The 26,104-nt window shown below is 34.2% G+C and overlaps 1 protein-coding gene across 10 annotated transcripts in view; it reads right to left on the bottom strand.

Moving 5' to 3' along the window:
- CCDC102B (coiled-coil domain containing 102B) overlaps window positions 1-26,104 on the bottom strand; it is a 368,750-nt gene that overhangs the window by 252,219 nt on the left and 90,427 nt on the right. The window contains exon 1 of one of the 10 annotated variants that reach the window (XM_034944001.3): window positions 13,176-13,222. The exons of the other annotated variants lie outside the window; for them this stretch is intronic. The gene's annotated coding sequence lies outside the window, so the exon portion shown is untranslated. Of the gene's footprint in view, window positions 1-13,175; window positions 13,223-26,104 lie in introns of those variants that run through there. 10 annotated transcript variants of the gene reach the window in all.

The raw sequence follows: 26,104 nt of genomic DNA, 5'->3' as shown, positions 1-26,104 counted from the left end.
CGCCAGGCTGGAGTGCAGTAGCATGATCTCGGCTCACTGCAACCTCTGCCTCCAGGGTTCAAGCAATTCCCTTGCCTCAGTCTACTGAGTAGCTCGGACTACAGGCATGCGCAACCACGCCCAGATAATTTTTTGTATTTTAGTAGAGATGGGGTTTCACCATGTTGGCCAGGATGGTCTCGATCTCCTGACCTCATGATCCACCCGCCTCAGCCTCCCAAAGTGCTGGGATTACAGGCGTGAGCCACCACGCCTGGCCGCGCTTTTTCAATATTGCATATTTTTCCAGTGTAACTAAAAATACAGAGGAATTTACACACTTGTAACTATCCACTAAGAAACAGAAAATGCTCGTATTCAATTTTGCCAAATACAAATAAAAATATAAAGATGCAATTGAAGATAGCATATGACATAAATAATTCATTTTGACAATTCCAGTTCTACTTAGGTCATATCTATTGTAACATTGTCCACTACAAAATACAAATTGTAATATTTATTGTCCACTAACTACTTAATGGTTTTCTTTATCCCTGCTAAGCCTCAATTTGTTCAGGCAGAATGCACAACCTATTGATCTATAGGTTAACAAGCCTCTATCCCAGTTCCAGAGGTTGAATCATAGTCTACATTTTCCATGATGCCCTTCATCTGTTGACTATTGACTAGTCTCAAGGCAGCCATAGGGTCTGGCTCTGGCTGCTGGGATGTGAGATGAAGGGTACTGAGAAGATTTCCCATCTAGAAAAATATGAGAACATCACAATGAGGAACTCTCTTTCCTCTGCCTTCCGTGTGTTTGAATAAGGACATAGTTCTGGAAGAAGGTGAGTATAACAGCCTTCTCATAACATTCAAAATGGTGAATCATGAAGATAAGAGACTGATTTAAGGTGCGAATTATGGCATGACACGTAGAATGCATACCTCTGAATCCTTTGCTATGTGAGCAGCATAACCTATATTTATTTAAGTTATGATGGTTGAGTTTTCTGTAATTTTCAGGCAAAAGCACATCTAACTTCTACATGAATTAATTTCTTACTGTGGTTAATATTGTGATAAGGTCAAAAATAAAATATTATGAAAAAGACATGGTTCTTGTGTGTCAAAGATTTTACAGTCTGGTGGGTGAGAGAAGCAGAGTTAAGTTTTAAAGATACATAATTTACATTATAACAAATATGTGTATTTGTTCAATAACTTTATTTATTATGTAATATGTGTCAAGTCAGTGTTAGATTCTTAGGTATGGTCAAGGTAATCTAAAGGGTACTGAAGAAGTTATGACTATCGCTTAGAAATGAGGAAACTTTACAGCATAGATAACACTACACAGAGTCTTAGCCCAATGCAAAGCTTTGTAAAGGAATTAAAATCAACTTTCCATACAAATACCAACACACAAATTAATTTGTAAAGGTATACCATATGTAACAATACATATACCCAATTCTTTATTCAACATTTTAATTTAGGTATATTGAGAATATAGTAAGTAGAATTTTTGCTTTAAAACGTGCTGAAAATATGCAGCTTAATTTGTAAATTATTAGTTCCATGGCTGTATGTAATTACCCATTTTTATTCTCAGATACGCTTTTCTGGTGTAAATAATCTTATATAATATTTTATGTGCATGACATTAAATTCTCTCACTTTTTTTCATCTGCTTTTATATAGTTACAGATCATAAATCGCCTCCTTATGACCCATCTATTTAATCAACTGAATGGGTTTCATTACTTTAACTAACTTACAAAATAAGCCTTTAATCACTGGGAAAAAAAGACTATATAATATTTTAAAAGATGAATATTAAGGCTATCTTATTAAGAGACCTTATAATTTTAAACTTAATTAATATTAACTTTTAATTGTAGAGAAAAACCATTTTAACAAGTGTTATATAGAGATGTCAAACCACTTCACTCTTCATTGTAACACTTGTAATAATATAGACTCATGGTTGTAATTATTTTTGTTAGCATTGGTATATGTCCAGTCATGTTTCAATTATTGCTGATTTGGAGTATTTTGTTCCCTTCATTTACTATAATTCAGAGGGCAATAAGAATACAACTGACCAAATTCCAACACCAGTATAAAAAAGAAAAGAACAAAAGGAACTCTTAATTAGAAACACAGCAAATATATATATATATATATTTATTTACATATACAAATACATATATATATTTACTATTCACTATTTAATGATATTTCTTTTGGTTGAAATTCCAAAGTGAAGACAGAGAATTTAATTCAGCATATTAAACTTAAATTTATCCTTGCTAGTTTTCAAAATAAATCAGTATCATAAAATTGTAATGTCTTTAAATGTCTCATTAACTTTTATTTCACTAGTGTTTTGAAGACTCCATAATTGGATTCTGGTACATTGAGATCTTGCCTACCAATTAACTGTGTATTTTTTCACATCTGACTAAATAAAAATGAGTTGGGCTTAATCAGTCAGTCCTTGAACTTGGAGAGTATTTCCTGTTTTAAAAAGTTTTCTCAGGCGAGGAAAACTTGCTTGAGATGAGACTGGTTAACACACATATGCATGCACTGAAGTCTTCATTTCCCTATACAAATGTGTGCACTCTTCGTATTTTAGCTCAGACAACTATGAAAGTATTTGCCAGTGGTTGTAGGACAGGGCCACTGATACGTGGGAAAATATTTTAACGATGTTGACTCTGGTTTCTTGTACTGATTTTTGCATTGTAAAAATGCTCATACAATCAGGCCACCATGATTCCTGCAAATATTTTTGAATGTAGTACATAACCAAATAAATAAAATGTTAAGGGTCTACAAAGTATATATAATATCACTAAAAAATATTATTTGTTGCCAAAGAAGAACTTAATGTGTCAGTGGACACCAGCCTCTATCGGGTAGAGTCTTACTCTGCCACTTTTTAGACGATGATCTTGGACCAATTACATAAAACTGCCTTTCATTAAATAACTTTAGTATAAAAGGAGACAAGAATAGCGTGGGCCTCATTGAATTCTTCTATTAAAAGGGAAAGGCCTGCAGATTGGTTAGCCCTAGCTATCTTGTAGGCAAAGCATACATTTTTCTCTGTTATACAAGTCATTAGTAAGTCACCTTGACATACTAATTGTACCATTTACTTTTTTGTGTGTTTTTCCCTCTGTCTCTTGAAAGAGAAATGGTGTACTTAAAAAAAAAAAAAGGAAAAGCATAGGAAAAATGAAATTTACAAAAGTGCTCTGTATGTAATAAAGTTGCAGTTCCAATTTCTATATAATATTGATATCAATCAGTGGAATAGTCAGTACTATTATTATCCCCGTCTTAATGATAAAGAAACTAGGGCTTAGGCTCTGATGTATCCAGCCAAGTCATGCAGTTAGAAGGGGTCAACCCAGTTTGGAAACTGAGGAAATTTGAATCCTGAGCTACCACCTTTTCATATGAAAATTCTGCAGCTTCAAAATATCAACTGTTTTCACTATAAATTTTTTAGAGTATTTCAGGAATACATTTGGCATACTTCTACTTTGGATATTTTTAAGCTAAAATATCTCCTATTAAATTACACAACAATTAGTCTTCTCATCCTGACACTGTCCTTTGAGTTCATTCAATCTCCTCATCATAGCTCAAAGGGACTGTGAGGTCCAGGCCTGTCCATCCCTCTGGCTTCCTCTTTGTCACTCCATCTTCCACATCCCCTGTGTCGGCTACCTGGATGTGTCCATTCCTTGCACAACCTCACCTCCACCTTCTCCTTGGTGCAACCTGTTTGCTCTGCAGGAGCACGCTCCCCACTCTCCGCAGACCCTCTTCCCCCTGGCTTCTCATCCTTCAGGTAGCAGGTTATACTTTCCTACTAACTAAACCCGTGATCTGAGAATTCTACATCCCTTAGTGGCCCTTTGTCTAAGGGTGTCCAAGGGAGAGGACACAGTCTTGGGTTCTTAGTTTCTGTTTCTGACTGGGGTGGTAAAACCCCTTCCTCATCCCTCTTTTCCACCTATCACTAGAAACAGAAGCTAAAAACCAAGGTTTTCAGCTGCTGAAAGCCTAAAACAAAACAAAACACAGCACAACAACAACAAAATAAAGTGGGTTGAATATCCACCGCTGACCTGCTCCTTGAAAGTGAACAAAATAGACATCACTTCTGCCATCTTGAATGTTGCTAACAATCATAAACAATAAACCAAACTAACAATCACAACTTTTAACTAAATCTTTGAAAGAAGCAAACAGTGTATTGTAATCCAAAAAATCCCTATGTACTTAGGAAAGCCTCTCCCAAGTGACATTTTATGTATTATCTGAAAAATGAAATGGGGCAGAAAGAAAAGCATTTTTGGCAGAAGTTAAGCTTCCATAGCAGGATAAAATAGACATTAAAAAGATTTTTGTCTTATTGTTTATCGTTATTGCTTTATCTTAATCTATAGAAAATGAAACCTTTGTTGAATTTTTTTGCCTAAAAAGCATAGGACCTGTAATGCACACAAAATAACAAAAGCCATTTGCAGTGAGAAAATAGATTAATACAGATTAAAAGCACAATGCTAAGAAACAACCATTATGATAGATACGATGACATATACTCTGATAAAAAGAAAAAAGAATCTGTTTTTAATATTCAGGAAAATAAACACTTTATTGTATTATAAAATGTGGCCTGTCAAACATGCACAAATGATGAGTATAAAAATGCATTTTGTATAGATCTAAAGCATATATATATATATATATATATGAGCTTTTGCAAGAGTACACAGACTATTAAATGGAAGACTATAGTTGTGATGATGAGATAAATGAAACCATTACAGTAAATGGCCATATGGAATCATATGTGTGTAGTTCAAGATTTGTTCATGCTTAAATATTCTATTTTAAAAATCCTGATGCTGTAGCAAATTATACAGACAGCTTCCATCTATGCTAGTTGGTGCAAATGAGAGGCTTTTAAATTGTACAGAGACAGAAAATAATTCGCCAAAGCAGGCAACTTAATAATATAAAATAAATCTGAACAACTTGCCAATAATTTAAAGCTTAGATATTTTACTTTCCAAAAGCATTGTAACATAAAATGAGCATAAACACAAAGTTTAAAACAATGTCATGTTTGCCAAGAGTCGTTATTAAATTTTAAATGGCATTATCTGATCAGATAGAAATTACCTCTATTTTAAAGAATTGGCATGGAATTAATACAGTAAGCATGACCTTTTGCTAGCTTACTCTTCATTGCTCCCTCTTCAAGCTATTGCTATTAACTAGTGTTATTGAAGCAATGTGTCACTGGTGCAAATCTATGTGATGCCTTTCCTTTAGGCTAGGTTTTCAGTAAAATTATTTGAGAAAAAATAGTGATAAAAATATTACGTTTCTAAGATAATGTTCAATGATTTTTAAAACTCCAATTCTTTAAAAATAAACTATTTCAGAGTCCTCCACATAGTATCTTGATGTCATTGCTGTGTTTTCTATAAGCTTTAAGGGGCTTAAAAATTACATTATAATAATAACCTCATAGATCAGAGAAAAAAAGTGACCAGTGTGACTTCTTTATAATATGAATAAAGAAATACAGAGAGATCCAAAATCCATAATCCGTTTTATAAAGTGTCAATGCATCATTTGTTATGAGTCTTGGAAACATAAAATTCCTGTTTTCTGGCAGGCTGATCAACTTGAAGCCTTTATGGTGCTTTGCCTGCCAAGTACAAATTTAGGTTCAGACAATTTAGACTTTTCTTGGTGGATACATCATTTAACTACTCTTATGAAGTACTTGGGATGCCAAGCAGGTTCAAGAAAGCTCTGCTCTAAAATATTGCTGAAATTTCTCACCAGTGTACAAATTTTGAGACTTAAAGAGATTATGTCATACATTTGAGCTTAGCAGCCCAAGTATATTTCTGTATTATATAGAATATATATGGAATAACATAATATACAATATTATATATACATATACATGTATATATAATCTGTTCTACATATTTTACCTGTGTGTATGGAAACCTGACAGTCAATTCATCAGCATTTTAAAATATTTATACTTATGCCAAGGTTTTAGTGAACAAAGCCACAAACTATCCCAATTTTCTTATGCAATCTAATCCAACTTAATGGTGCCAAATAAAAAAGCCAAAATATTTCTTGAGATCTTAAGCCAAAAATAAAATTAATATTAGCTCTGCTGGAACTGCATAGCCCTACCTAATCTTACTTTTGTATAAGAATGTGCTTAGCAGCTTAGCACCATTTCCAGGTGGCTAACAGACATGGTGCACATTTTATGGGAAATAACACTGCACAAGCCTGATATTGTTAAAGGTTCTACCACTTTCTAAATTTAGGCAGGTGACTGTATCTGAAATTTACATTACTATGTAAACATCAACTTGTAGGACCTCATATCGATTAAATGACAAAGATGACAATGTAACTGTTTCCGGAAATGCTAAAATGTTAAAAGGAAATTAAAATGAGAGCACATAACCAATAACTCCAAATGATAATTATTATCAATATCTAATGTGAGAGCAAATCACTCTATGAAATAATTCCTATCACAGTTCCACTACAAACTAGGTGGTTCTAAGAGAAGGACGGTTATATCATCAAGATCAGGGAATTTTTTCTGTTTGTTGTTGTTGTTTTTACATTTAAAATCTATTTATTTGTTAAAATAGTAGATTTTCTTTAATACTGAATTCATCGAGATTTCCAAACATTTTTGTGCATTTAAGGTTTCAGGAAACAAAGCCACAGATGACCCCAATTTTCCTATACATTTTCTAAGCAAAATTCCTAAACCTTTTACCATATTCACACTTGTTGTTAAAGAATCTGTGTGGCTACGTCACAAGATCTTCACAGGTCTATTTACACTTTGTGGTAAACAGGAGAAAGCTCTTTATGTCAGTACAATGCGGTAATATTTTCTCACACCCATTTGATAGGATGTGCAAAGCTGCCAACTGCTTTATGTTGGCTGACTGGAAAGTTTTCTCAGACTTCACGAAGTTTGAAGAGTGAAGATCAAAGATTGTCCTATTTATTTTCAAAAAGTACATATAATTTTTTTCAATCAAGACAAAATTCTTAAAGTCAGTTTTATTTTCCTAACAGTACATTCTTTACATTAATAATCTAATTTGGCTAAACTGTATTCCACATCAAAAAGCGAGAGAAAAAACTGGATTCAGAAGCAGACATTTTACAATGTATTTAAGACTTTCATGAGCTATACCTGTGCTTATATCCAAATACTCCACTTCAGTCACCCCAGTTCTTACTAAAGCAAAAAGCATTTCTGTAAAATCATGCATGATATCGTATGTTAAACTTTATTTTGTATGTATGAGCTGGAATTCAATTTTCACTGTAAATAGCATGACCAAAGGGTAAGATTTACACTTTGAAAATATAAATCGAATCAACAAAAAATTTTTTAAAAGCCCAGCTCCTCCAAATCGCAAAATTTCTGGTGAATCCAAATGTTGTAGCGAACATGTAGGAAAGATGGGCAAGATAGTTTTTTCTTTCAGAAAAGAGAAAGATCAGACATAAGAAAGCTACATCTTTCACCCAGACTTCAAAAGTAAGGAAGCCAGAAAAGCCACTTTTCAAATATACCCACTAAGAAGTTGTATAAGATTGTCATACGCGTCTTGATGATCAAGTCAAGCAATATTTTAAAATTATAACAGTATTTAACTTATTTATTCAGTATATTGATTGGAAGCGACATGACAGAATATATTTAAATATATATTCACATAATGTAAATATATTTCAATAAAAGAAGTAACAATTTAAATATTTTTAAATAAAGTAACAATTTAAATAAAAGAAATAACAATTCAAATATATTTGAATTGTTTTTCTAAGTTTTTTTCTAAGTTTCCTGTGGTAGGAACTTAGATTATTGGCTTGAGTACTTTACTTCTAATGTAAGAATTTAGGGCATGATCTTTCTTCTCTGCACTACTTTAGCTGTCTTTCAAATATTTGACATTAGCATTTTCATTTTATTCAGTTTTGTATTTTTTTATTTTCTTAGCGAATTCCTCATTGAACCATGAATTATTTAGACATGTGTTGTCTAATTTTTGCTTCTTTAGAGATATTTCTGTTGTATTTCTGCTGTTGATTTTTAGTTTGATTTCATCACAGAAAGAGAGCATACTCTGCCTAATTTCAATTCTTTTACATTAGTTGAAGGTTTTGTGTTTTTTTGTAAATAGGGTATGTACCTTGGTTAATGTTACATGACACTTGAAAATATGTATATTCTGCAATTGTGTGGTGGAATGTTCTATACCTGATAATTAGATCCTATTTGTTGATTGTATTGTTCAGATTCTCTATACCTCTGCTGATATTCTGTGTAGTCATTTTATTAGTTGTTGAGAGAGATTTCTGAAATCCTCAACTATAATTCCTGACTTGTCTGTTTCTCTTTTCAGCCCTACCTGTTTTTGCTTCATGTGTTTGGAAGCTGTGTTGTTTTACTAATACTCATACAGGATCATTATGTCTTCCTGATGTATTGATCCTTTTATCATTATGAAATTTCCCTCCTTGTCTGTGTTGGGTTTCTATATTTTATTTCATTTTGTTTTGTTCTGAATCTCTGATATTAACATAGCTACTCTTAGGTATTTTTTAAAAACTACTATTTCCAAGTTACTTTTTTCCATCCTTTTATTTTCCATTATTTTATTTGTGATAGATGGCAATCTTAATTGATGATCTGAGGAAGTGAGTTTCTTGTTAAGTTCCTTACTAATAGCATATAACTCGCTCATGCTTTTTGTTTGTTTGCTTGTTTTTGTTTTATTCACCCTGCCAATCTCTGACTTCTACCTCGTCTATTTAGGCCATTTACATTTACAGTAATTATTGATGTGTTAGAACTTATATCTGCCATTTTATAATTTGTTTTCTTTGTGTCCTCTCTTTCTCGTCCCTGCATTTCTTCTTTTGCTTTCTTGTTTGTTATTTGAATTTTTGTTTGGATTCCACCTGGCTGATATACGTACAGTATTTTTTAGTACGTATCACTTTGTACAGTTTTCATACTTATTAAAATATACAAATGTAACAGCCTTATCTACTGGAAATCAACACTTCATCACTTCAAGTGAAGTATGGAAAACTTACCTCTCTTTAGGTCATTTTACCTTCTTTATCATTAAATATCACTTTCTTGAGTATAAAATGATTTTATAATTTTTCATTTCAATCATTAAATATGATTTATAAAACCAATGAGAAAGATATTCTATTTTATAGATTCATATTTCTATTTGATTGTTCTTTCTTGTTTTTTGATGCTACGGGATTCTTTTATCATTTTGTTTCTGTTTATAGAATTTCCTTTAGCCAATTTCTAAGGGTAGTTCTCGCTTTTAATAGCATCTTATAGCTTTCCTTGATCTGGTGTCTTTACTTTCCATTCATTCCCCAAAGGATAGTTTTATCAGTTCTATAATTATCACTTGATTTTTTTTTCAACACTTAAAAATGTACCATCTCCTTGTAGCCTTTGTGGCTTCAGGTGAGAAATTCACTATCATTTGAATTGATATTCCTAGTGTTGACATTTTGTATTAGAAGTTCAGCATTGGTTATATAGTAACGTAAATACTATGGTATATAAATCTTTCATTTTAACTCTTATCCATAAATTTCAAATATAGATTATAGCTATGTAACAATGAATGTGATCAATCAGGTGCTAATAAATGCCAATAAAAAGAGAGATTATGGTCATGACTTCAAACCTTGTAATTATATTTTGTTTTATTCTTGATATGTTTCCTTAACCTCAGAATAATTGGGTAAAATGGAAAAGAAAAAAATTCAAATTGATTTTCCCAGTGTGTTTGTATATCGTTTTTTAAAAATAAAAATATAGACACACTTCTAAAATGTCCCTCACTTATCCCCTCTTTTGGTATTCACAGCCTTGTCTAATTCCCTTCCTCTCAGTGGGGGCTGGCCCTGTGACCTGCTTCTAACGTATAATATGTTATAAAAGTGGTAAGATGCGACTTCTGAAATCAGGTTATGAAAGAATGAGATTTCTATGCTGCTAGCATTCTTTTTATTGCCTTCTCTCTTGGTCACTGATGAACCCAAGAGCCATGTCATAAGCAGTTGTTTGGAGAGGCCCACGTGGCAAGGAACTGAGGAAGGCTTCTGGCCACCAGCTCCCAGAAACTAAATCCTGCCCACAACCATTTGTGCAATCTTGGCAGCAGATCTACCCCAAGTTGCGTCTTCAATCCACTGCAGATCTGGCTGACGCCTTCCCTGCAGCCTATGAGAGAGACTCAGGGCCAGAGGATTCAATTAAGCCACACCTGTATTCCACAGAAACTATATTGCTGCATAACAAATTACACCAAAATTTAGTTTCTTAGAGCACTAAATGTATTACCTCACAGTTTCTGTGTCTGCAGTCTATTAAAAGAATGTGAATTGTCAGAAAAATGCATTTTAATCTCTTGATATTTGGAAAATAAAAACAAACAAGAGAGAAATATTCTAGGTTTTCATTAGTATATTTTAACCCTCTGAAGAGATGACAGTAACAGGAAAAATAAATTGACATTAAATGGAGCCTTTAACAACTTAAAATTAGAAAATGAGAACACTGTACAGATTCATTTTCCTAAAGTGCTTTTCAAGAGCACATGACTACCTGTAAGTACAAAATACTTGGATTCTGCTACAAGCAGAATTACTGCATTTAATTCATTGCATGATTTTCCGCTGAGGGGTATGCAAAGATGAACATGTTCATTTTTACCTCTTGAAGTTTTAATAACTTATTGAATGTTTATTTATTTATTATCATTATTATTTTTTGAGTCTCACTCTGTTGCTTAGGCTGGAGTAGAGTGGAGTGATCTCGGCTCACTGCAACTTCTGTCTCCCTGGTTCAAGTGATTCTCCTGCCTTAGCCTCATGAGTAGCTGGGGCTACAGGCACGCACCACCATGCCTGACTAATTTTTATATTTTTAGTAGAGATGGAGTTTTGCTATGTTGGCCATGCTGGTCTCCAACTCCTGGCTTCAAGTGATCTGCCCACCTCGGCCTCCCAAAGTGCGGGGATTACAGACCCTGCCTGGCCTAATTTACTGAAAAATATTTTAAAACTTAAAACCCAAATATTGTTTTACTTTGGAAAAATGGAACTGCCAACGTATTATTTAGCTTTTTCTTTCCCATTTTTTGAATGCCAAATACAATAGCATGAGAAAAGCTTTCTATTCAAATAGCACCTTAAGTTCAGTAGTGCTTACTCTGAACACATAAAGTGGCATTAAAATCTTTAAGCATGTCAGTTTCATCAGTTTCATTTACTATGAGAATAAATCATTTTAATGTCTCTCAATATATTTTGTAATATTTACCTTTATATAAGAGTAACTTCCGTAAATCAAATAACAGATAAACTGAACTGTTTGGCATCTAACAATGAAACTTGTGGACAGCAAGAAAGAGAGAAAGATAAAAGAGAAAGAAAAAGAGACAGAGAATTTTCCTGAGTATTTCACATATATTAACCTACTTCCTTCTTACCAGAAACCAAGAGGTACATATATATTTATCTCTCTATGCCTTTCCAGTTTTTATTTATGGAGTGCATGTGTGACTGTGTGATGATAGTGTGTATATGAAAGATAGACAAAGAAATTTTTCAGATCAGCAAAAATCTATTTTAATCATTGTTATTATTACACATATTTTTTTAAATTGTAATTTCACAGAGACTTTGGCTTAACAGAAAACATTTCCGAAGACTTATAATATCATGTCAGTCTGGCTATTCTGTACTATTCAAATAACAACTTGTGCACATTTCAATATTTTTATTTTTCTGTCTATATTTTATCCAGTGAAATGTATTTTAGGAATGTAATTGAAAATCACAGTTTTTAGCTGAAACCATTCCCCTTGAGAACTGGAACAAGACGAGGATGCCCACTCTCACCACTCCTATTCAACATAGTACTGGAAATCCTGGCCAGAACAATCAGGCAAGAGAAAGAAATAAAAGTCATCCAAATTGAAAAAGAAGTCAAACTATCTCTCTTCGCTAACAATATGATTCTATACTTAGAAAACCCTAAAGACTTTGCCAAAAGGCTCGGAATAGAAAACTCAGAAATACAACCACACACCTACAACCATCCGATCTGTGAAAAAGCCAACAAAAACAAGCAATGGGAAAAGGCCTCCTCATGCAATACATGTTACTGGGATAACTGGCTACCCATATGCAGAGAATGAAACTGGACCCTTGCTTTTTACTATACATAAACACTAACTCAAGATGGATTAAAGGTTTAAATGTAAGACCTCAAACTATAAAATTCCGAAAAGAAAACCTAGGAAATACCCTTATTGACATCAGCCTTGGCAAATAATTTTCGGCTGAGTCTCCCAAAGCAATTGCAAAAGAAAAACCCTAAAAATGACAAGTGGGACCTAATTAAATTAAACAGCTTTTGCACAGCAAAAGAACCTATCAACAGAGTAAACAGACAGCCGGCAGAATGGGAAAAAATTATTCACAAACTACGCATCCAGCAAAGGTCTAATATCTAGAATGCTTAAGGAACTTAAATCAACAAGCAGAAAACAAATGACCCCATTAAAAAGTGGGCAAAGGACATGAACATACATTTCACAAAGAAGACACACAATAAGTCAACAAACACGTGAAAAGATGCTCATTATCACTAACCATCAGGGAAATACAAATCGAAACCACAATGAGATACCATCTCACACAAGTTAGAATGGCCATTATTAAAAAGTCCAAAAACGACAGATGCTGGTGAGGCTGCAGAGTTAAATGAATGCTTATACACTATTGCTGGGGGTGTAAATTAGTTCAGCCACCATGGAAAGCAATTCGGAGATTTGTTAAAGAACTTAAAACAGGGCTACCATTCAACACAGCAATCAATCCCATTACTGGGTATATACCCAAAGGAAAATAGATCATGAAGCCAAAAAGACACGTGCACTCATAGGCTCATCATTGCTTTTCACAATAGCAAAGACATGGAATCAACCTAGGTATCCATCAGTGGTGGATTGGATAAAGAAATGTGATACATAAGTTACCTGATGGAAAGTCTTGATGGCAAGTTGTCCAGGTTCTTGGAATTCGGAATTCTAAGACGTACAAACAAAACAACAAAAGAACAAAGCAACGAAAGCACAGATTTACTGAAGCAAACGTACACTCTACAGACAGGGAGCGGACTCGAGCAAGTGGCTCAAGAGCCCCGATTGCAATGCTCTTTGAAGTTTTTACTAAGCTAAAAGAATTTGGTAACACCTATATGTACCCTTTAGAGGCCTCCAATTGGTTAAAACCTATGCGAATGAAGCATTGACCCATGACTCATCATAGGCTGAAGTGGAGGCTTGGCCCACAACCAATCAGAGGCTGAAATGGAGCCTGGTCCTGCAACCAATCAAAGGCTGAAATGAAGGCTTGGCCCCAGACCAATCAGAGGTACTTCCCATTTGTGCTACAGGGGAGTGGGGGGGGGAGTGGGGGGGTGGGGGAGTGGGGGGGGAGTGGGGGTTTGTAGAGACAGGTGACTCTGGTTTCTTGTCACTTAGGCATAGAGAGGTGAGGTTTTCTTTTTGGTTCAATTCCAAGAAGTCAGCCTCAGGTTGGCCTTAGGCTCCCTGTCTCCAGACCCTATTCTCCTGCCTCACATATATATCATGAAATACTACACAGCCATAGAAAGAATGAAATATTGTCCTTTGCAACAACATGGATGGAGCCGGAGGCCATAATCCTAAGCTAATGAATGCAAGAACAGAAAACCAAACACCGCATGTTCTCACTTTAAAGTGGGAGCTAAACATTGAGTATGCATGGACATAAAAATGGAAACAATAGACATTGTGGACTACTGGGAGGAGGGGAGTTGAAAAACTACCTATTAGGTACTATACTCTCCTACCTGGGTGCAACATACCCATGTAACAAACCTGCACAGGTACCCTGTGTATCTAAAAATAGGCGTTGTAAAAAACAAAAATAATAATAGTATTAAATAATCACAGTTTTTAAATGCCCAATTTCAAATTAAAACACCAAATTGACATGTTAAACATTTATTTGTTTCTACAAAATTTCAGGTTTTTTTTTTTTCTTTTTTTTGAAATGGAGTCTCACTATGTTACCCAGGCTGGAGTGCAGTGGTGCAATCTCAGCTCACTGCAACCTACGCCTCCTGGGTTCAAGTGATTCTCCTGCTTCAGCATCCTGAGTACCTGGGACTACAGGCGTGCCCCACTGTGACCAGCTAATTTTTGTATTTTTAGTAGAGACAGGGTTTCACTATGTTAGCCAGGCTGATCTCAAACTCCTGACCTCGTGATCCACCTGCCTTGGGTTTCCAAAGTGCGGGATTAAAGGAGTGAGCCACCATGCCCAGCCAATATTTCAGCTTTAAACAATGAAAAAACTCAATTCTCAGAAAACTACAGTAGTTTTCATAATTTTTAGAAAGTATTCCAATTTATAATTTTACAAGCTTCTAGAACAAAGTGATATTTGACCCAGCACATTTAGTAAATCCTTTATACTCATCATATCCCAAATAGAAGAATACAAATCTTGAAACTCTTTTGACATTGAAACTCTTGGCTCTTTCCTAAGGGAGTTTTGAACTTATTTTGGAATATTTTATTTTATTTTTCTCTACAATTATATTAAATGGTGTATATATAGTTTACTCAACATGGTTATTAGATGTTTAAAATTGAAAGAAACTTGTTTCAGTTACTAATTAACATCTACTGATTTTCTCCATAGAAAAAATACATATATGTGTATATACATACATATATATACACACATATATTTATATATTTCAATTGGAAGGAAGAAGGAGAAGAAAAGAAGGAAAACAAAGAACTTTGCAACATATTGGGTTTATTATTCTGCTGCCTGTATTTGGCATGGTTTTGCAGTGCATGAGCTAACTTTCCAGATAGGACAAAACTCTGTATTTTTCATTAAAGGGAAGAATTTTGATTACTCAAAATTTGTTTTCTCTCTGTGGCATTTAAATATTGTATGTGAGTCTAATTAAAGAATTAGGAAAGAGATTGTATAGTGCATCCAAACAAGTTATTGTAAAATATTAATAAAGATATTATATTTATAAAATTAATTTTTAAAATTTTATAAAATATAGCATCCTGGAAAATACACGTTATGTATTTTGCCAGAAAGTAGAAAATGATGAGAATAAATGACTGCACTAAATTGAAGACAAGCAGCAAGTATTTATTTTTAGGCATTGCTATTCAGGGCCCAGTGAGGCTAATTTATTTTTAGTGTTTTTTCTTTTCTGACTTAAGTATGTAGTATTTGTGCCAAATTTTTGTGTAGTGTGAAGGACATGAATTTGCTTTTGGATCACCAAACTCCAATACTTTGGGACATCCTCTACATAATATAGAAAATGAACCACACTGGGAAGCCACTTATCCTCATTTAGAACATTGTAACCACATGAATTAGATATAAGTTCAAACAAGCAAAAAGAAATGAGGCAGTCTATTTCTGACTCTTAGCTTTCTAAGGAAGACTTCATAATCATGTCATAGGTTAGGTGTCCCTGCTGTAATCTCTGAGCACTGGTACCCATACTTCATAAATTTTTAATACAGTTTGGTCCATGCTTTTAAATTATTTGATTACTCTATCTTCCACAACAGCTATGCTGTGAGCTCAATGTGGATAAGATCCATGCTTGTTTCTGCTCACCATTCCATCTGCAGGGCTAGCACAATGTCTGTTAGAGTGGACATTAAGTCAATATTTATTGTATGAACGAAAGAATAAATGAATGAATGAAAGATATTTAAAAGAAAATAATCTAGCAAAGATTATTTATGAAGAATTCAAAAAGAAGAAATTTTCTTAACAGGAAGAGATGATATCAATTTTCACAAACTTTTCCAGATAAGAAAAAAAGAGTTAACACATGCCAACTCATTTTATGAGGTCAATAAAACCCTGATAACAAGACCTTACCAGGACTTAATGGCAAATCTCTCAAGCTGACATAAACGCCCTAATAGAAATGTTAGCAAGAGAAATTTGGTGTTTAAAACAATTACTATATCACGAAGTTGAATATGCTCCAGAAATATAATTTTGGTTTAGCATTTGATTATCAATCATTGTGATTGACTTAATAAACCATGTTAACAAAATAAAGTGGAAACACCCCAATACATGAATAAAATGCATTTGGTAAAATTCAACACCAGTTTACAATTTGAAAAACTAACCAGCTAAAAATAGAAGGGAAAGTAGTGATATGATAACAGTTTTCTGCAGAAAACCTAAAGCGATCCCCTTTAATTTTGAATTATTGATAGCTTTACCCCCGAAAATAGTATGAAAAGGATGTGCCTCCTAATGCCACTACTGTTCGGTATTATACAAAAGGAGAGGTCTAGCCATTAGTGTGATGAGGAAAGGAAATTAAATAGAAGTGAAAATAAATAAAACTCTCATTTTGTACATATGATTGTGTAAGTAGAAATTCAAAATAATTCACAAACTATTAAAACTAGTAAGTGATTTTTAGTAAAGTTACTGATCTAAAGTCAATATACACAATTATGTGTATTTCTACATTTTAGAAACCAATATTTAGACATCAAATATCAAATTGTAATAATTAATACAATTCTATTATAGCATTATATGCATTAGGTAGCTAGGGATGTACCAGAAGATAGGTAAGCTTACATCCTATAAACTACAATACACTCGTAAGAGAAACTAAAGAATATCTAAATAAGTGAAGGAATATATTATGTCTGTTTGTGGACTAGAAAGCTCAAAATTGTGAGGATGACATTTATGCATAAATCAACCTATGTATTCAATAATTCCAGTCAAAATCTCACAAATTTTATTTTGTTAAAATTGATAAGTTGATACTAACACCCATTTGAAAATAGAAAAAGTCAAAGAAAGCCAAACTTTTTTTAAAAAAAGAACAAATTTACAGAATTATATTATTGGATATGAATATGATATAAAGCTACAGTAATTAAGACAATGACTCATTAGCTCAAAGAGAGACAAATAGACAAATGAAAGAGAGTTAAGAGTCCGAACATGGATCTACATCTCTGGGGACCTAATTTATGACAGTTCAGTATGTGAAATTATTTTTCCCTTTTTCAACAAAAGGAACTAGGTCAATCATGTCCATATGGAACTAACAGCTACATCACAGCTTTTAAAACAGTCAGTTCCCAATAGAATGCTCACTAAAAGTGTAAAACAAAACTATAAACCTCCTAGAAGTCATCTTAGAAAAATCATTCATGATATTGCAGTTAAGATTTTTCTAAACAGGATATCAAGCATTAACCGTAAAGTAAAAATATTTATAAAAAGTATTTTATTAAACCTATGAATTTCTGTTCATGAGAAGAAAGATATTGTCAACAGAATGAAAAGGCAAATAATAGCGTGAAGAATGCATTAAGCGTGCATATATCCACTGAGGATTCATAAAGTCACAAACTGACAAGAAAAAGTTAACCACATGATTTTTCAATAACATGCTAAAAACTTGAAGATGTACTTCATGAAAGACAATATGCACACAGGCAATAATCACATGGATAGTTCTTACATTATATGTTACTAAGGAAGTGCAAATTAAAACTGCAATGGAAACCAACATCCCTTAAGAATTGTCATAGCAACATTATTCCTAATTGCTCAAAATTGAATGTATCTTTGTCTATAAACTAAAAATGGATGCAAAAATTTTACCATAGTTACTGTGTAACAATAAAAACAGATGAACTATTGCTACAGTTGGAGGAATCTCACAAACAAAATTCGAAGTAAAAGAAGCTGGCACAAAATAATACATACTGCATAATCCCAATTATAACAAGTTCAAAAAGAGGAAAAGCTACTCACGAAAACTCAGAATAGTGTTTACCCTTAGTTGGAGTGGTAATGACAGGAGCAAGGCATGAAGAAGGCTTCTAGAATGCCAACAATATTCTATTACTTGATCTGGGTATTGGCTACGTGGGTGTATTCTTTTTAAAAGTTCGTTGAGCTGCATATGTTTAAATTTATTAACTTTACATAAAGCCATCAACGTTGAACATTTAACTAATCAGAAAGCAGCCAATTGCTAAGTACTATCTTTACAAATACTGTGTCTTTCCAAATTTCTAGCTGTCAATTAGCTTCCAGATTAAGCAGGAGAATAGACACGATAAACAGAATACTATCACAACATAGTAACGTGTTCTCCCATTGAAGTACAAACAGACCACAGGGACAGCACAGGGCCTGAAATTCACAGTTCTCAGCAAGTTGTAGCTCAGTCAGCTACCCTGGAAAGGAGACATTTTCCTACAAAAGAAAATACTTTGCACAAACTCAATGAGTCTCAATACATTGTTGTAAAATAATGTAGTTTAATACGGAGATTTTGAATGGACTTAAAATACAAAATAGTAATGAAATGTGTATATATAACATATATAATGAAAATTTTAGCTTTTCTTCTACATGTATCTTTACTACAAGGAATATATCACAAAATTCTAGTTGATTCATGCTTTTGTTATCCTACCACCCAAATTAAATTATCCAGATATTTCCTTGTCTTATGAAGTTAATACTCATCAAAACAATTATGTTCAGATAAGGAGAATTTCATTATCAAATATTCCTTCTCTTAATGGAAATGAGACGAGTCTCAGCAGATGATGTGGAAAGGCTTTAGCAACTCTCATGACAGAGTAATCAATTTTCCTATGTTTACCCCTAGACACCCACACACATGACTAAGAACATTTGCTTAACAACATCTTTATTCACAGTTATCTTTCTCGCGTTTATAAAAATGTTCAATCTAAATAGATAACCAACAAGATTGTCTGGGCCTGCTTCAAAATAATGAGCAATAACACAAAGATAATTGAACTTGCAGAAAAAGCCTAACCACTTCCTTCATCTTCTTTGAATATATTTCCATTTGCAAAGAGTTGAGACACAGAAAAACAGAACCAAGATAATTATTTTGCTGTTTAAATGTTAAAACGGAAAATGCAAAAAATGACGGCATATTTTGGAAGAAGGCTAAATTCAAATGTTGAGTTCCTTTTGTTCATTATGTTTATGAAAGCCAAATTTACTTTTAAATTTTGAACACTCTTTGGCAACCTAAAAATCTTTCCTCAGACTCCCAAGTGTCCCACTGAGTTCTGTTGTATGAAATCTAGAAAACAAACCCGCATTCAAATGTATTTTATGCTTTCAGATAACACGTACTATTAACAAGTCTAAAGAATTCTCAGGCATATGTAATGTGAATCAAGTGTTTTATAAAAGTCATCAAGAATTGAAGTAAAATATAAAAATGCATGCAACATTTTATAACGATGGATTTTCCTACTAGTAAGAAAAACATAAATGGAAAATAGCATAATTTTTGGTCTGACCAACTTGGGACTCCTGTGGCTTGAACGCAACTCACTGTTTTCTTTCTCTCACAATGCAGAACAATGGAGCAGACAAGAATATGTTGTGTGAATCATAGCATAAGTTAGCTTGAATACAAAAACATTTTATTTTCTGTTGTACACTAAGGCAGACAAACTGATCATTACCCTATTTAATGCTGCTTTTAGACATTATTACTGATCTTAAAATAGTCAATAGCTCTTTAAGAGAAATTTTCTGCAAGACTTTTTGTTCCCTTAGAAAGGGAAAAGGAGGCTGGGTGCAGTGCCTCACGCCTGTAATCCCAACACGTTGAGACGCCGAGGCGGGCGGATCACGATGTCAGGTTATCGAGACCATCCTGGCTAACATGGTGAAACCCCGTCTGTACTAAAAATAGAAAAATTAGCCGGGCATGGTGGCGGGCGCCTGTAGTCCCAGCTACTCAGGAGGCTGAGGCAGGAGAATGGCGTGAACCCGAGAGGCGGAGCTTGCAGTGATTGCAGTGAGCCCAGATCGTGCCTTTGCACTCCAGCCTGGGCTACAGAGCGAGACTCCGTCTAAAAAAAAAAAAAAAAAAAAAAAGGAAATAGGAAGAAGACTATAGTGAAAAGTTACTTGATTTAACTTTTGAACAGGTGTGAGATCTTGGAGAAGTTTACTTTTCCCAGACTCAGTTTAAACCATAAAACTGGAATGATTTTACCTACAGTTTATTGTTAGAATATATGCTACAATATGCACACCCAGATACCCCAGGCACAATGTAGACATTCAATACATAATCATTCTTACTACTTGAAATTCTCTTTCTGTACATGATGTATTTGTGGCTGAAGTTAAAATACAGAGTCTAAAACCAATGTTCACACATTCCTGATTACTAGTACCAAATCTTCAGTGAAGGTAGAGGGTATTATCACAAGAATCAATTCTTTTAACAATTTATTCCATTTTCTACTTCTCCTTTGGACAATAAAAAGTCTGCTACAATGAAATCAGGCGTGGAATTAATAAAATTTGGAAAGCAAAACACTTAAAGATAAAACGAAGAATGAGATATGGGAGTGTGAAAAATCCTTTTTCCAAATTATCTAAAGCTATGGGAAAAATGAATTGATATATTGAAATAAAACTCAAACTGATTTTTCCTTGTTTGCTCTCCAAATGGAATGCACATTTTACAGAGCCCTAGCCTTGTCATCAACTCTTAGCTTACAGTTACAGTACATGAACTACATGATCCAGATTTTTTAAAAAATACATATATCTTATATCTATAAAAAGATGAAAAAAAGAAGTTTGTGCAAAACTATTTGAAAACCAGAGTTCTGTGTGTGTGTGTGTGTGTGTGTGTGTGTGTGTGTATGTAAGTGGAGGTGAAGGGTGGCTGGAATGACAGAAATGATGAATCTATACCATATTTCCTGGTCAGTTTGTTCCATTTTCATCTGTGTTCCCATGCTCTGGTTAATCACTTTATTCTGTATCTATGGCATTGAATAATAATTTTAATACATGTGTTTCCATGCCAGTCTATAAGCTTCTTAGCAAAGAACTTGTATCTTATTTATCCTTCTCTTCACAGTGACTAGGACATGGAAGACATTCAAAAAATGAATCTAGAGAGAACTAATTCTATAATTCAATTAAAATGCAGTTTACCATTGCCCCAATGCATATACCTGCAGTTTATCTGTGTCCATTGGACCATAACAAGTGATGTTATTCCATCCATTTGAAATACACAGATTTGTTGGAGATGAAAATATATTTGGTGCCTCCGTGTTTGTATGTGTGTAAATCAAAGAAATGAAGGAAAAAGTAAGAGAATGATTTGAAAGTGATCAGTTACTTGTAAGACTTTAGAACTGCGCTCAAAGAAAATTTACTTTTTAATGACTTAAAACCTCAGAACAAGCAAATAAAAAATCATGTTTATTATTGTATGATTATAGAAACTTACATGAAATATATAAAATATCCTGCTTTAACAAATAATAGTAAAGAAGTCCTTATGTTACAAGGCAAGACAATCTGCAGTCTGTTTGTTAATATTCTGTTGAAAATAATTTTTACTGGCAAATACTAGTGGATCAAAAACTTTAGCAGTGATATAGGTGTGTATCAGAAGAAGAAATCTATTCTAATATTTCTGGATTATTAGTTTTCCTTAGAAAAGTTTGTGTTTGGCCTTTAATATAAACATATTGGAGATTTTTTTTATTTTCAGCTTGTTTTCATTGCAAATGAAATATTTTGGGAAACATGCTCGTTGCTATTATTTGTACTTAAAACACTTCTGGGACTATTTACATTTTTCAAAACCCAGGTATTCTTATCGATATTATTTCTAAACATTAAGAAAACAGTTCTGTAATATGATATTCACCTTATCATTTATTGCTCTGTCTTTAGAAATGTTTAGTAAATCAAAAGAAAGGTTTAAATAGAGAAAATTGCTATATTTTAATCTTTAATTTTCCTTTGAAAATAATATGACTATACATGATAGATTTTAGTTAATGCCTGAATGTAACTGACCATTGAATGAAGAACTAACCTACATTTCTGGTCCAAAGTCCTATAATAATGTTTCTATGAAGGAAGAAGTGTTAATTACCCAACTCTATTCATATTGTTTCTTGATGAAACCAGTTTATTTCTATTTCAGTGGCTGATTCATTGACAGAGATATTCTAAATTGAATAAATATTTCTGGCTAACAGTGCTCAAAGCCTGTAATTAAGAAAAAAAGCCTAGAAAAAAAGTGATTAATTGCAAAACAATAATTTGCACAGCTAGAAAATTCCTCCATGTCAAAAAAAGATTGAAAAAATGTTTTCCTCCTTTTCCTAGAAATTGGAGTAAAGAAAATACTCATTCTGTTTTCTTAAAGCAAAACATAAATTTTGCTGCTTTAAGGAGTTTAGAGAAAGCCTTTTATACTTCTCACTCTACAGAAAATTAATTCCATTTTTTCTCATTTTTTCCTACTAATAAAAGGCACCGCTATCCTTTCAGTTGGTGTAAGCCAAAGATTTAGGCTTCTCTTACTAACCATTCTTCATCATCTTCTATATCAAGTCAATTGTAAAGTCTTGCTCATTTTAACTTATAAAAATTTTTATTTACATTCATGTTTCTCTGTCTCATCCACTTTAGTCCAAATACTATCACATCGTTCTCAGATAACTGAAATAGATTTCCAACTTCTCTCCCTTTCAAAAGTGTTCTACACTCAAAAACTAAAGATATATATATATAATTATATTTTAATTTGACTTCATCTTTGCTGAAATGTTCCCAATTGCTCTTCCATTAATTCTTAGGATTAGGTTCAAAGTCCTTTTCACAGATAACCAAGTCTTACCTCCTGGTCTCCCCTCACCTGGGCTCCACTCTCCCGGCCTCCTTTATCCTCTTCTCTGCTGGCCTTCCCTCCCTTCTTCTCCCCTAACTAACCTACATTTCTGGTCCAAAGTCCTATAATAATGTTTCTATGAAGGAACAAGTGGCCTCCTCTCCCCTCCTCTTTCCTGGCCTCCCCTTCCCTTCCTCTTCATCCTCTAACTCCTCCTTCTCTTGCCTCCCATCCCCTCCTCTACCCTTCTCTCCTCTCCCCTATCATCCTATCGTCTCATCTCTCTGGCCTCCTGTATTAGTTGGTTCTCGTGCTGCTATAAAGAACTACCTGAGACTGGGTAACTTATGAAGAAAATAGGTTTAATTAACTCACATTTCCACATGACTGGGGAGGCCTCAGGAAGCGTACAATCATGGCAGAAGGCAAAGGGAATGTAAGCCCATCTTATTATGGTGAAGCAGGAGAGAGTGAGAGAGAGAGAGAGAGAAGTGGGAAATGCCATACATTTATCAAACAAGCAGATCACTTGAGAACTCTACACTCTATCACAAGAACAGCAAGGGGGAAGTCCATTCTCATGATTCAATCATCTCCCACCAGACCACTCCCCCAACACATGGGGATTACAATTCAATAAGAGATTTGGATGGGGACACAGAGCCAAACCATATCACCTCCCTTCCCCTTCGCTTCCCAACCTCCTCTTTTCTGACCTCACCTTCCCTTCTCTCCTCTCATCTTCTCTCCATCTACAGGTTTCCTCTGCCTGGATACCTGGATATCCCCCTTCTCAGGCTAGCTGGGCTTTTTACCTTGGATTACCAAAATTATTCAACTTCCCTAGGATGTCAGTACTCAATTCCTGTATGTTAATTCTTCAGAAGGAATGTTTCTTCCAACAGCAACAACAACAAAAATGTAGAAGCACCAGCTTGAACTAAAATATGTATATTCACATTTTTAACATAGGAAATGCTTAATACTAACTAGGGTCATGATTTGTTTCACTGCCTCTTTGTATTTTGCCTCCTCTTGATATATTGAAATATATCAGCCTACCCAATTAATATTCAACATCTGAAAGACACACCTTCTGCTACAGAGGTATTTAGCCCCTCTAAACTATAGAGACGCTATTCAGATTTGCTATGTTGTTCTTTAAAATGCTTTTCTATTACTTAAAGTGAACCACGACATGAAAGTTGTTTTCTATTGCTTTATAATGACCATAATCCAGTAATCATATATAGCCACATTTTCTAAATGATTACCATGGTCCAGGAATTAAAAGGAAAATTTCTTCTGAAGTAGAGTCTTTAGTTGAGAATTAAGTTTCATCACAAAGTACATCTTAAAACTTTATCACTTTTTATAAAGTAGAATGAAAGCTATTGGATACTTTAACATAATGTGAATTTTGAATATATTTTATATAAAATAATATAAATATATTTTCCTGTTGAAATGGTTAATCCTCCTAAGGGAAATATGAAAATCTGCTTTTGTTTTCTGTAGACCCAACCATGATATATAGCTTTAGCAAGGTTTTTATTTCAACAATAGAACGTTTAACAAGAAAAGATTAGGCACTGATTTGTAATGGTAAAAATCTAACACTGTAAGTATATTAGTTCTTACACAGTTTTATTTCAATCAGCAGTGGTAGGAGAATCTTATACTTTTTTTCCAGATCGATAATTTAAAAGGTACCACATTCAGTGACTGAGTTATTTTCCCCTTTAAGTGAACATTCTCAGCATATTAAATCCTACCTCAGCCCAATATTTGTCTCTTCTGGCTTCAGACATTACCTTCCAGGTCCAGTTTTTCTCCCTACCTCTGAGAGTTGACCTGCAGTCCTCTGTGCTTCATGTGACCTCAGGATCCTCACCTGTCATTCCTGCCATCTCACCATGCTCCCCTTCCAGAAAGCCTTCTTCCTTTCAATCTCTTCATTACTTTGCCTATCTTGTTGAAAACTCCCTCTTTCTTAAAGACTCTTCTGCCTGCCTAAATTGTTGACTTTCTTATGTTTTTTGTTTGTTTGTTTTTGAGATGAAATTTCACCCTTGTTGCCCAGGCTGGAGTGCAGTGACAAGAACTTGGCTCACTGCAACCTCTGCCTCCCAGGTTCAAGTGATTCTCCTGCCTCAGCCTCCTGAATAGCTGGAATTACAGGTGCACGCCACCACACCCAGCTAATTTTTGTATTCTTAGTAGAGATGGAGTTTCGCCATGTTGGCCAGGCTGGTCTCAAACCCCTGATCCCAGGTGATCTGCCCACCTCACAAAGTGCTGAGATTACAGGCGTGACCCACCAAGCCCAGCCTCTTATGTGTTTGTCAACATAGAAAAGAAACTGTTTCTTTCAAAGTTTCCATGAAGGCTGTATATTGTTTTATACCTAAAGGATGTAGAACCAGAAATACCATTTGACCTAGCAATCTCATTACTGCGTATATACCCAAAGGATTATAAATCATTCTACTATAAAGACACGTGCACACGTATGTTTACTGCAGCACTGTTCACAATAGCAAAGACTTGGAAGCAAACCAAATGCCCATCAATGGTAGACTGGATAAAGAAAATGTGGCACATATACACCATGGAATACTATGCAGCCATAAAAAAGGTTGAGTTCATGTCCTTTACAGTGACAAGGATGAAGCTGGAAACCATCATTCTCAGCAAACTAACACAGGAACAGAAAACCAAACACTGCATGTTCTCACTCATAAGTGGGAGCTGAACAATGAGAAAACATGGACATAGGGAGGGGAACATCACACACTGGGGCCTGTTGGGTGGTGGGGAGCAAGGGGAGGGATAGCATTAGGATAAATACCTAATGTAGATGATGCGTTGATGGGTGCAGCAAACCACCAAGGCACGTGTATACCTATGTAACAAACCTGCACGTTCTGCCATGTATCCTAGAACTTAAAGCATAATAAAAAAAAAAAAAAAAAGAAAAGAAAATTTTTCAAAACCGTCTCTCTAAAAATCATGATCCTAGAGAACCCAACCTGTCTGGAAAAAAAGCACTAAGTTTACAATTACCCAAGAGTCACCAGCATTCGGGAATCATTCAAAAGTGATGGAGAATAAGATATGCTAATAATAGAGATATTATTTCCTGGATTAAGG

This window comes from Pan paniscus, chromosome 17 (assembly GCF_029289425.2).
Source record: "Pan paniscus chromosome 17, NHGRI_mPanPan1-v2.0_pri, whole genome shotgun sequence".
In the NCBI taxonomy this organism is placed as follows: Eukaryota; Metazoa; Chordata; class Mammalia; order Primates; family Hominidae; genus Pan; species Pan paniscus.
This window is presented reverse-complemented; position numbering and strand designations above follow the sequence as displayed.